A 14,919-nucleotide genomic window follows, 5' to 3' on the forward strand; every position below is an offset into this window, starting at 1 on the left:
ATTTACTGTATACATTTTGAGAAATTAATCCTCAAAGTTGTCTTTTTCTCAGGAAAAGGGAGAAAACTCCATTGTTACTGTACAATAACATAACTTTGGCCCATAAGTTCTGACAATGGTTGGTACAGTTGACTTCAGGGGCATGCTGACTACGCACTCACTCACTATCAAACATTTTTACTGTATACATTTTGAGAAATTAATCCGCAAAGTTGTCTTTTTTTTTTACTTAGAAAAAAGCAGAAAACTCAATTTTTACTGAACAATTAAATCACTTTGGCCCATAAGTTCTGACAATGGTTGGTACAGTTGACGTCAGGGGCATGCTGACTACTCCCTTGGTCATTAACAGTTTTACTGTATACATTTTGAGTAATTAAGCATCAACGTTGTCTCTCTCCAGAACTTTTGGGCTAATGTGTTATTATACAGTACAATTCTAAATAAATTAGGGAAACTATTTAGTTCAATAGCTTCTGGACAATGCAACTCAATGTCTTAAAATCAGCATGATTGATTGCACTTGCATTAGTAACATCTTATTTTGAAAACCGGAAGTGATGAAGCGCTGACATTCTCAGTCGACCGTAAGTTCGACTACAAGGGCGCATTTAAAAACGAATGACGGCTCACTTACCACGCGAAAACGAATGACGGCTCACTTGACCGCAGTTCCCTGGGTGCAGCAGTTGAGATTGGAGCCTGTTGGGGTGAAGAGATGATAAGAATGAGAGCAGAAAATAACCCGTAAACCAGCAAAAGTCAGCGTTTATTTATGGCGTATTTCCACCGAATCTACTTGCCTCGACACAGTACGGTTCAGATCGCACCAGACTCCTCTGTTAATTATTGAGATTTTAGACCGGTAATGGAATCAACCCAGGTTTTAGGATTGTCAAGCTTGTCAAGTTTAACTGATCTACAGTTCGGCGCTGTTCGGCTTGATCACTGTCAAGCTTTGGACATCTCTTCTACTTGTTCTCTTCTAAAAATAGCACCTGCTATCAGGTACTGTGGTAGTGGAAACGCTACTTCAACCATGCCGAGGTGAGTAGAGCCGGTTGAAATACGCCATTACCGATAAGAAGACAACTGATGTTAGTGGTGAAACACAAAAAGTAGAAATAAAAAAAGAATTTAAAGTACAACTTACCTCTTGGCCCCTCTCCTTCCAACTAAACGATTCTCGCTAACGCGGAAGTGGATTATAAAGGAAGTTTCAGTATTGGCGCGCGATAGCTCAAACCAATCAGGAAGAAGGGAGAGTGAACGTGGGCTCGTCTTGGGAGGGGCTATTATTGATAGCCAATGAAAAGGACAAATGGGTTAAACAAACAAAAGTGGACAACCCATTTTACCTTTTCATTGGCTATCAATAATAGCCCCTCCCAAGACGAGCCCACCTTCACTCTCCCTTCTTCCTGATTGGTTTGAGCATTCGCGCGCCAATAATGAAACTTCCTTTAAAAGCCACTTCCGCGTTGGCAACAATCGTGCAGTAGGAGGGAGAGGAGCTGAGAGGTAAGTTGTTGCATTCACACTACCACACTACCTGATAGCAGGTGCTATTTTCTTTTTAGAAGAGAAGAAGTAGAAGAGATGTCCGACACGGAACAAAACTTGACAGAAATCAAGCCAAACGGCGCTGAACTGTAGATCAGTTAAACTAGTTGACAATCCTAAAACCTGGGTTGATCCAAATTACCGGTCTAAAATCTCAATAATTAACAGAGGAGTCTGGTCCGCGAACGGCATCACACTGCCGCTGTGTTTCAGTCCAGCGACTGTGCCAGACGGGGTCTGTGCTCCGGTCATGGAGGAAATACTGAACAAATAGTTTTAATGAACTGATTCTAGTGATTAAGTGACACTGAAAACAACTGCTTCGTCACTCGTGTGTGGCGTATAAAACGAAGTCACGGCAGTTTCACGCCACTGTTGCCCACTCCTCAGTAAGGAAAGTCGCTATTGGCTGTCCTAAAAGTCGCTAAATGAAGCCATCGCCTGATTTGCATCATTGACAATTTGCCTGATATAATCGCGTTTGTGCCGTGACACGGTACAGATATCAGTACAGACACATATCAAGACATAACATCTATGTTATATACGCCATAAATAAACGCTGACTATGCTGGTGTAGGGGTTATTTTCTGCTCTCATTCTTATCATTTCTTAACCGGAACAGGCTCCTATCTCAACTACTGCACCAAGGGAGCAGGGGAGGGCGGAGCGTCAGGGGTAAGTTGTACTTTAAATTCTTTTTTATTTCTACTCTGTGTTTCACCACTAACATCAGTTGTCTTCTTATCGGTAATGACGTATTTCCACTGGCTCTACTCGCCACGGCACGGTTGAAGTAGCGTTTCCACTACTACAGTACCTGATAGCAGGTGATCAGTTAAACTAGTTGACAAGACTAAAACCTGGGTTGATCCAAAATACCGGTCTAAAATCTCAATTAACAGGAGTCTGGTCCGCGACCGGCATCACACTGCCGCTGTGTTTCTGTCCAGCGACTGTGCCAGACGGTGTCTGTGCTCCGGTCATGGAGGAAATACTGAACTAATAGTTTTAATGAACTGATTAAAAGTCACCGCAGTTTCACGCCACTGTTGCCCACTCCTCAGTAAGGAAAGTCGCTAAATGAAGGCTTCGCCTGATTTGCATCATTGACAATTTGCCTGATATAACCGCACCATACAGATATCAGTGCAGACATGAGGCGAGTAGATTCGGTGGAAATACGCCATAAATAAACGCTGACTTTTGCTGGTTTACTGGTTATTTTCTGCTCTCATTCTTATTATCTCTTCACCCCCAACAGGCTCCACTCTCAACTGCTGCACAGGGGAGGGCGGAGAGTGAGAGGTAAGTTGTACTTTTAAATTATTTTTTTATCTGGTCTGGTCCGCGACCGGCATCACACTGCCGCTGTGTTTCAGTCCAGCGACTGTGCCAGACGGCGTCTGTGCTCCGGTCATGGAGGAAATACTGAACTAATAGTTTTAATTAACTGATTCTAGTGATTCAGTGACACTGAAAACAACTGCTCTACAAGTCACTCTTGTGTGTGTGTGTGGCGTATACAACGAAGTCACGGCAGTTTCACGCCACTGTTGCCCACTCCTCAGTAAGGAAAGTCACTATTGGCTGTCCTAAAAGTCGCTAAATGACGCCATCGCCTGATTTGCATCATTGACAATTTGCCTAATATAACCGCACCATACAGATATCAGTACAGACATGAGGCGAGTAGATTCGGTGGAAATGCGCCATAAATAAACGCTAACTTTTGCTGGTTTATGGGTTATTTTCTGCTCTCATTCTTATCATCTCTTCACCCCAACAGGCTCCTATCTCAACTGTGCATGGGGGTGCATGGGGAGGGCGGAGCGTGAGAGGTAAGTTGTACTTTAAATTTTTTTTTAATTTCTACTCTCTGTGTTTCACCACTAACATCAGTTGTCTTCTTATCGGTAATGGCGTATTTCCACTGGCTCTACTCGCCATGGCACGGTTGAAGTAGCGTTTCCACTACTACAGTACCTGATAGCAGGTGCTATTTTTAGAGAAGAAGTAGAAGAGATGTCTGACACGGAACAAAACTTGACAGAAATCAAGCCGAACAGCGTCAAACTGTAGATCAGTTAAACTACTTGACAATCCTAAAACCTGGGTTGATCCCAATTACCGGTCTAAAATCTCAATAATTAACAGAGGAGTCTGGTCCGCGACCGGCATCACACTGCTGCTGTGTTTCAGTCCAGCGACTGTGCCAGACGGCGTCTGTGCTCCGGTCATGGAGGAAATACTGAACAAATAGTTTTAATTAACTGATTCTAGTGATTCAGTGACACTGAAAACAACTGCTCCACAAGTCACTCTTGTGTGTGTGTGTGTGTGGCGTATAAAACGAAGTCACGGCAGTTTCACGCCACTGTTGCCCACTCCTCAGTAAGGAAAGTCGCTATTGGCTGTCCTAAAAGTCACTAAATGACGCCATCGCCTGATTTGCATCATTGACAATTTGCCTGATATAACCGCACGGTACAGATATCAGTACAGACACATATCAAGACATAACATCTGTGTTATGTCTTGATATGTGTCAAATGCAGTCATTTATTTTAGTGTGAGACTGAGTGAAGGAACATTTACAGTCCGCTCTGTAAACCAGTGCGGGAACAGCAGGCGTCATGCGCGATTCATTAGCAGCCTGGACGCGGAGTGGTGAGGGTCTAAATCTCTCAATCGTACTGTGTCGAGGCGAGTAGATTCGGTGGAAATACGCCATAAATAAACGCGGACTTTTGCTGTTTTACTTGTTATTTCCTGCTCTCATTCTTATCATCACTTCACCCCCACAGGCTCCACTCGCAACTGTGCATGGCGGTGCAGGGGAGGGCGGAGCGTGAGAGGTAAGTTGTACTTTAAATTTTTTTTATTTCTACTTTCTGTGTTTCACCACTAACATCAGTTGTGTTCTTATCGGTAATTGCGTATTTCCACTGGCTCTACTCGCCTCGCCATGGCACGGTTGAAGTAGCGTTTCCACTACTACAGTACCTGATAGCAGGTGCTATTTTTAGAAGAGATGTCTGACACGGAACAAAACTTGACAGAAATCAAGCCGAACAGCGCTAAACTGTAGATCAGTTAAACTACTTGACAATCCTAAAACCTGGGTTGATCCCAATAACCGGTCTAAAATCTCAATAATTAACAGGAGTCTGGTCCACAACCGGCATCACACTGCAGCTGTGTTTCAGTCCAGCGACTGTGCCAGACGGCGTCTGTGCTCCGGTCATGGAGGAAATACTGAACAAATAGTTTTAATGAACTGATTCTAGTGATTCAGTGACACTGAAAACCACTGCTCTACAAGTCACAATTGTGTGTGGCGTATAAAACGAAGTCACGGCAGTTTCACGCCACTGTTGCCCACTCCTCAGTAAGGAAAGTCGCTATTGGCTGTCCTAAAAGTCACTAAATGACGGCATCGCCTGATTTGCATCATTGACAATTTGCCTGATATAACCGCACCATACAGATATCAGTACAGACACGAGGCGAGTAGATTTGGTGGAAATAACCCATAAACCAGCAAAAGTCAGTGTTTATTTATGGCGTATTTTCTGCTCTCATTCTTATCATCTCTTCACCCCAACAGGCTCCACTCTCAACTGCATGGGGGTGCAGTGGAGGTCGGAGCGTGAGAGGTAAGTTGTACTTTAAATTTTTTTTATTTCTACTCTCTGTGTTTCACCACTAACATCAGTTGTCTTCTTATCGGTAATGGCGTATTTCCACCGGCTCTACTCGCCACGGCACGGTTGAAGTAGCGTTTCCACTACTACAGTACCTGATAGCAGGTGCTATTTTTAGAGGAGGAGAAGAAGAGATGTCTGACACGAAACAAAACTTGACAGAAATCACTGAACAAATAGTTTTAATTAACTGATTCTAGTGATTCAGTGACATTGAAAACAACTGCTCCACAAGTCACTCTTGTGTGTGTGTGTGGCGTATACAACGAAGTCACGGCAGTTTCACGCCACTGTTGCCCACTCCTCAGTAAGGAAAGTCGCTATTGGCTGTCCTAAAAGTCACTAAATGACGCCAATTGACAATTTGCCTGATATAACCGCACGGTACAGATATCAGTACAGACACATATCAAGACATAACATCTGTGTTATGTCTTGATATGTGTCAAATGCAGTCATTTATTTTAGTGTGAGACTGAGTGAAGAAACATTTACAGTCCGCTCTGTAAACCAGTGCGGGAACAGCAGGCGTCATGCGAGATTCATTAGCAGCCTGGACGCGGAGTGGTGAGGGTCTAAATCTCTCAATCGTACTGTGTCGAGGCGAGTAGATTCGGTGGAAATACGCCATAAATAAACGCTGACTTTTGCTGTTTTACGTGTTATTTCCTGCTCTCATTCTTATCATCTCTTCACCCCAACAGGCTCCAATCTCAACTGCTGCACCCAGGAAGCAGAGGAGGACGTGAGTCCTTTTTCTGTTGTAGGCGTTATAAAGCGTTAAAGCTTTAAAGGGCCAATAATATAACTAAAGCTTCAGAGGAAGCAAAACTTTAATGCCAGCGGGTGCACCCTATAAAATGGCTAAAATGGTTTCAAGGTATTTCCTCGGTTCTCGGTATTTCATGGTTTCAAGGTATTTTACTGGTTCTCAGTATTTCAAGGTTTCACAAGGGGTTTCTCGGGCTCAATCTCAACTGCTGCACCCAGAGAGGGAGCAGGGGAGGACCTGATTCACTTTTCTGTTCTCGGCTTTATAAAGCTACATTTAAAGGTTTATATAGGACCAATATTACTAAAGCTTCAGAGGAAGCAAAACTTTAATGCCAGCGGGTGCACCCTTTAAACTGGCTAAAATGGTTTCAAGGTTTCATGGTTTCTCAAGGGATTTCTCAGGTTCAATCTCAACTGCTGCACCCAGAGAGGGAGCAGGCGAGGACCTGAGTCCCTTTTCTGTTCTTGGCTTTATAAAGCTACATTTAAAGGTTTATATAGGACCAATACTATTATAAAGCTTCAGAGGAAGCAAAAACTTTAATAGCCCTATAAAATGGCTAAAATGGTTTCACAAGGTCTTGTGGTATTTCATGGTTTACAAGAGACCCCAAGGTTTTCCAAGGGGTTTCTCAAATATGTTACAGCACAAAACAGTGACTTTCAACATGACCTTCAAACGGCACTTAGCTGTGATGTAGGCTGTTTGACTGTGCTGTGTGGCTGTGTGGCTGTGTGCTGCGCTCTCTGCGCAGTGCAATGTATTGTTTTGGTGCAGTGCATTGGGTGAAATGTACTGTTTCTGGAGTTGGTCCAGGCTATTGGGTGCAATACATTTTATTGGGTGCTAGCCAAAGACAATGGATCCGTCGCAATGCAACACAAGACATAGAAGCTTGTGATCCACAGTCCCCTCCCCTAACGGTCCTCGTCCACCTGAACGAAAAAGGGTGGCAAATCTCCCCCCAAACTCGACTGTGGCTAAAGTGACTGCTGTCTGTTGCTGCTTTGTGACCGATACAATGGAACTGGATTGGACCAAATGGAACTGGATTGGACCAAGTGGAACTGGATCGGATCCTATGGAACTGGATTGAACCCGATGGAACTGGAATTGGACTATCTTACCGTAGCATATCTCTTTTGTAAAAAAGATCTGTTGTACAGATCTGTTGTACATGTAGTTTGTTGCATCTGTCCTCTCATTGTATGACGAGTCAGAACTGAGCTGTGATTTAAGTCACTGGGGTGTTTGCTGCTGCTGCTGCTGCTTTTACTAATCTATTCCAGAAGAGACGTACTTCTGGAATAGCCCCCCCGGTCAGTGGCCACCATGAGACAGAAGAACCTATGGTGGTGAGTATCCCAATCTCCTCCTGTGGCTTGAGTAACTGGTGTTTGTTGCTGCTTTGTGGGGGGGGGGGTTTCTTTTTTACTCCTATTCCAGAAGAGAGACGTACTTCTGGAATAGCCCCCCTGGTCAGTGGCCACCATGAGACAGAAGAACCTATGGTGGTGAGTATCCCAATCTCCTCCTGTGGCTTGAGTAACTGGTGTTTGTTGCTGCTTTGTGGTTTGTTTTTTTTCCCCCTTATTTATTCCAGAAAGGAGACCCAACATGGAGACCTTGAGGCAACGCTTGGCGGATCTCCACGACATCTCAGAACATGTTACATTATTACGTTGTTACATCTGTATAAGTGTTTCAATGTATGCTCTTAAACAAAAACTTAGTCAAAGCGACGTTTGAAGTAAAACCTTAAAGTTGCTTCCACAGCAACACAAAACTTAGTCAAAGCGACGTTTGAAGTAAAACCTTAAAGTTGCTGCCACAGCAACACAAAACTTAGTCAAAGCGACGTTAAAAGTAAAACCTTAAAGTTGCTGCCACAGCAACACAAAACTTAGTCAAAGCGACGTTAAAAGTAAAACCTTAAAGTTGCCACAGCAACAAAACTTTATATTAAAAGCACAAAATGGGGGCCCCTTGTGTGTTTTACATTGCTGTAACATGTTTTGGTCGATGTTGTTCTGCTCCTGTTCTCGCTGTCTTGTCTCTACCTCCTATCTCCTATCACCCCAACCGGTCGAGGCAGATGGCCGCACACCTTGAGTCTGGTTCTGTCAGAGATTTCTTCCTGTTAAAAGGGAGTTTTTTCTCTCCACTGTTGGCACTTGTGCTTGCTCATTGTGTGAATTGTTGGGTTTCTCTTCTCTCTAAGATAAAATGGACTTACTGATAGAAATGTTAATCGCAGCTAAGTCAGACAACAACAACACTCCATGCACCCACACACTTAGTTCAGGACAGAGTGAGAGTAGTCAGCGTTAGCAACGTTTGTGTTTCAATGTTTGTTTGTCATTGTTGTCTGCGTCATTCATGTTGTAAACGTCCCCTTCTTTTGTCTCCGTCCTCTATCTTCCCCAATCCCTCTTCCCCTTTTCCCATTGATGACCGTTCACAGTGCAGGGACTGTAATGGACTCTTCGCTGTGAACGAAGAGCAAAACTGTCCGACACTAACAGACTCACAGTCCTGTCAGACTGTTTGTCTAAGTTGTGGGACAGGACATATCAATGAGACGAGGTCCGAGACACACTTTGTCCATGTTTGCGTGACAAGGAGAGGAGAAAAGAGGAGACGAGGAAAGGATGATGGAGCAGCATCAGCCTCTGCAGGAGGACGGAGACGATAACGTGAAGTTGCCCCAGGTTAATTTTCTGTTTTCATGCGTTCACAGAAACCAGCAGCGAAACACATGGACTGGATTTCACTGACTGGACTGGATGTGATTTACCTGTGTGAGTAGACAAACAGATTTCCTTGTATTTTCTTTCTTTCTTTCCTTTCTGTCCTCTTTCATCCTCTTATTGCTTTCCTTTTCCCCTTCCTTCCATCGTTTCTTTTTTCATTTCTCTCTGGGCCCTCCTTCCCTCCCTTCTTTCTTTCTGCCATTGCACCTTTCTTTCAATAATTTTTTTTTATTTCTTTCCTCCATCCCTTCTTTCATTTCTTTCCTTCTCTTATTACTCTTTATTATTTTACTTTTTACTCTCCCTTCTGTCACCATATTTCTTTCACTGCCACTTGTTATTTATGTCTAACTTCCTTTCTATCCCTTCTCTCTCCTCTCTTTTTTTCTTTTTTGATTCAATGAAGTTTTAGTGCGGCCAGCTGGGGGCGCCACAGCCACTTCACCCCATCAGCGTGGATTAAGAAGTTTGAAGTTTTTGTATAAATTAATAGAAAATGGCTCTTTATTTTTTTTCCATTGCTTTGAAAAGTCACCTGATTATTTACACTTTAACTTCATTTATAATTCACACTTAAGTGTTGCATTGGGAGTTGTTCCGTCTTTTGTATTTGTGAAGAATAAGTTAACTGTTCATTTTTATTTATTCTTTGGAATATTTTCTGGTTTCTTTGCTCCATAGAAAAAAGAAGTCATTACAACAGAATCATTTGAGAACATCATCATTTCCAGGTTTGACAAACACTGATCAATATTTTTCTACATTTCATGACATTTCATGGACCAAACTACTACTCCATTCATCGAGAAAATTAATTGATTATAAATATATTCGTTAGCTGCAGCTCTACTACGGTGGCCTTGAAGTGCAAATCACCAACACAAATGGGAAAACACAACATTAACTGAAATGCAACAACCAGTTTCAGTTAATGTTCTTGTGTTTTGGTTGTTTTAGCTGATGTTGTTTCAGTTGATGTCGTTGACGTTTGTGTTTCAGTTGCCGTTGTTGGGTTTCCATTGGCGGTGTTGGGTTTCAGTTGCCGTTGTAGGGTTTCGGTTGACGGTGTTGTGTTTCAGTTGCCGTTGTTTTCCTATTTGTGTTGGTGATTTGCACTTCAAGGCCACCGTAGTAGAGCTACAGGTAACAATTATATTTATAATCAATTAATTCTCGATGAATAGAATAATCGTTTGGTCCATGAAATGTCATGAAATGTAGAAAAATACTGATCAGTGTTTGTCAAACCTGGAAATGATGATGTTCTCAAATGATTCAGTTTAAATGATTTATTTGTTCTATGGAGCAAAGAAACCAGAAAATACTCACATTTAAGAAGCTAAAACAATCATAAATCTTGTTTTTAATAATGACAAACCCATTATCAAAATAGTTGACGATTCATTTAATGTAATGGATTATTCGAGTAATTGTTTTAGCCCTACACCGTAGTCATGTATTGCTAACTGCATTTTCTTTCTTTTCTATTTGCTTTGCATGAAAACTGCTTTAAGGAAAGAGTCTGAATTAAACCTAATCCTATATATTTATTTTTTTTTACTTTACCTTTCTTTTTCAACTTATTATATGCTGTGTTGTTTGACTATTTTTCTGCTTTGTATTTATGTCTCTGTGCAGCATCTTGAATTTGCCTTTTATGTAAAGAAGAATGTTTCTTTTTAAATAACCTGGTCACTGTCATTTGTGTATACATTTACAAATGATCCAAAGTGAAAATGGTTAGCTTCTGGTGTAACACTGATGTTGATGACTTCATTGTCTTACAACTAATAAAATGGCCAATCACTTTAAACCACTTGTTTTCATTTATTATTATTTAATTTTTATACCACCAAGCAAATCACCTGGAACACAGATGAATATTAACTTAGCTGTCACTCAAATGTTCAATTTAGTAGAGGTAAAAACTAATTGAGTTGGCGCTACTTAATCACTACTTCATCTATTTTAAAAATCTGTGACTGGTCTAAAATCCCTCTGATTTTCAGAAGAAACACTGACACCCTGTGGTACAAAATGAAACTGCACTTTCGTTGTGATTTTTTAAATCTATTCTAATCTATATCTATTTTTAGGTATTTATATGAATATGAATATGAAATGATATATTATGAAAACATCTTTGACATTTTTGCTTTGTACAATAAGGTAATAAATTCAAGACCATTGTCTTACTGTGGAGACAAAATATAAATACAGCAATATTAAACGTGTGCATTTCATAGTGCAATAAAATGTTTTGTCTTCATTTAAAAAAAACAAAACACCACTGGTATCAACCTCAAAACCCCACAAGTTCTGTCCTCTGTATACATGTTAAATGTTGTTTACTCACAATTAAATGTATTAATTAGGAAAAACTGACAGTGAATCACAGGCATGATTTAAACAGTCAAACAAAAACGAATTTGAAATGATCTTAAAATTAATATCAAACGTACCTCTGATGGATGAAAACCTAAGAAATAACTGCATATTCTTTCTTCTCTGTATTTGCTTTGCATGTAAGCTTGTTGTAAAGGAAAGAGTCTGATTAATTAACCAAATCCTATATTTAAATGTGTACTTTAATCTTTCTTCTTTTTACCTTGTTTAACCTTTTCTAATTTATTTTATGCTGTTTTGTTTGTGCCTATTTTCCTGCTTTGTATTGTGTTTTTTTTCATGTCTCTGTGCATCATCTTGAATGTGCCTCGTGTCATTTATGTGTATACAGTGAGTAAATGCTTAGTTTTAGTTCCATTTCTTTTAGTTTTAGTGTTACTATGAGTTTTTCTTTTTTTTTTATTTAAAAAATGTTTATTAGGACAGATGAACAACCATTCCTGAATCAAATAAAACACTCTACAAGGAAGTACTAACAACATAAGTTAATTTCCAGTTTTTGTAACAATCCACGCAGCATGTATTACTGACCACAGTGCAGCCTGAGCGCCTTCTTCTTTCACGCTGCTCCTGAGGACAGGCGGTGGGTCGTCTTGGAGTGTTGCTCTGCCCTCCTTGGTAAAGTGAGCAAACTTCCTCTCAACTGCAAGCAAAAACATGTTTGTTTTTTTGCATCATTTTTTTTTTAACAACTTTATTGCAATACGGTTACAGTACAGAAGTGATAAAAGAAACATACTGCATTAGTGAACAAACAAGCAGAGTAAAGACAGAAGAAATAAAACTTGGCCAGGGTAGCTAACTAATTATTAAAAAGAGAAAGAAAAGGAGGACCAAACATTGACAGTCTTAATTGCCTTTTTGTTGTTAGAGCCAGAAATCAAAGAAATATAATGCACAACTTCATGGGTAAAAGGGACAAAATTAGTTTTTTTACCAGTGAATTTACATTTATGAATATGGAATGTTGCCAATAGAATAAATACATTTATAATGAAGTACATATTCTCTCTATTTTGAGTTCTATAAAAGCAAAATACCACATTCTCCCACAATAAAACAAAGTCTTTATAAATATGGTCAATGATAAATCTGCTGAAGTTTTGCCAAAATGATCTGGTGTGTGAACAATACCAAATGAGGTATAAAACAGTTTCTGGATGATTTTCACAAAAGGAACAGTTTATATTTATGTCTCTTTTAAACTTTGTCATAGAGTGATTAGCAGGGTGATATCGGTGAATTATTTTGAACGATACTTCTTTCACCTTGTTTACTATCATGTATTTGTTAGGAATCAACCAAACTTTTTCCAATCAACGTAGTTCACAAATCTGTTCCAATAAAAAAAATCTGGAATATAAACAATTTCTTTCTGAAACATGGTACGAATGTTCTTATTATTTCGGGGAAGTCTAGAAAAACCGATCTTTCCAACAGGTGAATCAGCCACAGCAGGGAGGGAGACAGTAGTGGGAGGAGTTCTGCCAGTATCTCTGAAAAGCATTAAAGTGCCTGATGGAATGGCATCAAATACGATTGCAAATTCTCGAGGCGTAACTGGAATATTGTATGTTTAATAGCTGGCACACCAGCAGAATTTGATTCTTTACCCAGTTCTCAAAGAAAAGTGACTTGTTTTTATATAAAATATCTCTGTTATTCCAAATCAGATATCTGTGAGGTGAGAAATTGTGTTTATAAATGAGAGACCATGCTAAGAGGACCTGCTTATGAAAATTGGACAGTTTAACAGGGAGTTTGTCCACATTGTAATTGCAGTTCGAAATAAAGCTCCGACCACCAAAGCGAGAGAATATATAGTGGGGAATAAAATTCCAAATTGAAACAGGGTTTTTAAGGAAATGCTTGGCCCAATTTATCTTAAAAGTATTGTTTAGTGTATTAAAGTCCAAAAAGTTAAGCCCACCAGATTCATAATTATTCATAATAACACTTTTTCTGATATAATGTGTACGTTTCTTCCAGATGAAGTCAAAAAGCATCCTATCAATATCTTTACAAATCTAACCATCCAGATATAGAGAGAGAGCTGCGTATGTAAGCCGAGATATCCCTTCAGCCTTGCTAAGTAATACTCTGCCTTTTAGAGACAAATCCCTTTGCAGCCACTGATTCAATTTGTTTTAAAAAAATTTACCCAGGTATGTAACTTCTTCCTTGATCGGAATGTTGCAAATAGTTTGTATATTACAATCTTTTAAAGGTAACAATTCACATTTATTTATATTTAGATATAGACCAGAGACCTTTGAAAAGTGGTTAATTACATGAATGGCGACAGGTATCTGGCTAGCATTTTTTTTAAAGATTGTGATGTCATCAGCAAGCTGACTGATGATGACATCCCTACCCGCAATGGAAAGTCCTTGTATAGCACTGTTGATAACATGAGTTGTGAGAATTTGTGTACAAAGTAAAAACAGATAAGGTGAAATTGGGCATCCCTGCCGAATACCTCGTTTCAAGTTAAATCTAGGGGAAGTTCCATTTTTCAGTTTAATATAACTATTGCCATTTACATATAAGGTTTTAATCTCTTTGAGGTTCTCGCTCTTCATCCTTCTTCATCGCCAACGTAAACGTCATCACGTTTCAGACGCAGTCTCTTCTGTGACCCAATCAGAGTTGAGAAGGCGTGTCGTGTAGTGTGAGGGGGTGTGTCGTGTAGTGGTCTGAGGGTCTGCAGTTAGACAGTTAGACCCTTCTCCTATAAACAGGGTAATGATAGAAGTACGCTACTGACGTGCGCAAACGGATTTCTGAAATGACTCTGAAATGATAAAAACATAGAGATAAAATACATGCTGTATACAGGCCTAAAAATGTTGCAAATAAACCAACAAATACCAGATGAAACGAATATCATTCAATACATCTCTATCAATAACCTGGACAATTATAAGCCTATGAGCAAACCAGGCATACAGTTAAATAGTGGAAGCGAGGGTAAACATCACTCTGTCTGTCTGGCTGGCTATTATTTGTTTCTCTACTATCCGCTTGGCTTTTATTTTGAAGTATTTGCTTTTACTTTTGGGTTACCTGACTTCCTGTCCTTCACTTCGTTCCTCAGACAGAAACAATGGCAAAATAAATAGTCAAAAAAAAACGGCACGTTTATTTTAATTCGGTTTTCTCATTTCTCGTTTTTTGATTTTGACAACAAAAACGAAAAAAACGGCACTTTTTCGTTTATGATTCGAAACGAAAAAACGAAAAACGATGGTATTTCCGTTTTGTCGTTAATTGGTTTAAACGAAAAAACGGACGGTCAAAACGTGCACGGACCAACCCAGACTGAGGATCGCTGGTGCAAACAGACAACGCAAAGCCAGTAACGTTGTGGGGGTAGAGTTGTACTCTATGACGGTGGTCTCAGAGAGGAGAATGTTGTCCAACTTAAGGACAATACTGGACAACAACCTCGGTCTCTCACTGAACGAGCGTTCAGTGAGAGACTGATTCCACCAAGATGCACCACTGAACGGCACAGGAAATCATTCCTGCCTGTGGCAATCAGACTTTACAACTCCCATCTGTAGATGTATCCGGTTCATTTATTAATTATCACATTGATAATGTTTATCCTGTACACGTTGCACACTGTTGTCATTGTGTTAAGCTAGTTTAAACAAGGGCTTTATGTTATTTTTATTTAATTTTAATCTTAATTCTTTTTTTCTTTTTCTTT

The 14,919-nt window shown here is 40.0% G+C and overlaps 1 long non-coding RNA gene across 1 annotated transcript; it reads left to right on the top strand.

Annotated features, from left to right (window-relative positions):
• The first annotated feature begins 1,477 nt into the window (after positions 1-1,477).
• Positions 1,478-10,611, top strand: LOC131458985 (uncharacterized). Its single transcript, XR_009240176.1, has 8 exons — positions 1,478-1,521; positions 2,189-2,241; positions 2,828-2,871; positions 3,353-3,404; positions 4,371-4,421; positions 5,174-5,222; positions 5,975-8,846; positions 9,205-10,611. It is a non-coding gene; the product is annotated as an uncharacterized LOC131458985 (long non-coding RNA).
• The last annotated feature ends 4,308 nt before the right edge of the window (positions 10,612-14,919 follow it).

This window comes from Solea solea, chromosome 4 (genome assembly GCF_958295425.1).
Source record: "Solea solea chromosome 4, fSolSol10.1, whole genome shotgun sequence".
NCBI classification, from domain to species: Eukaryota; Metazoa; Chordata; class Actinopteri; order Pleuronectiformes; family Soleidae; genus Solea; species Solea solea.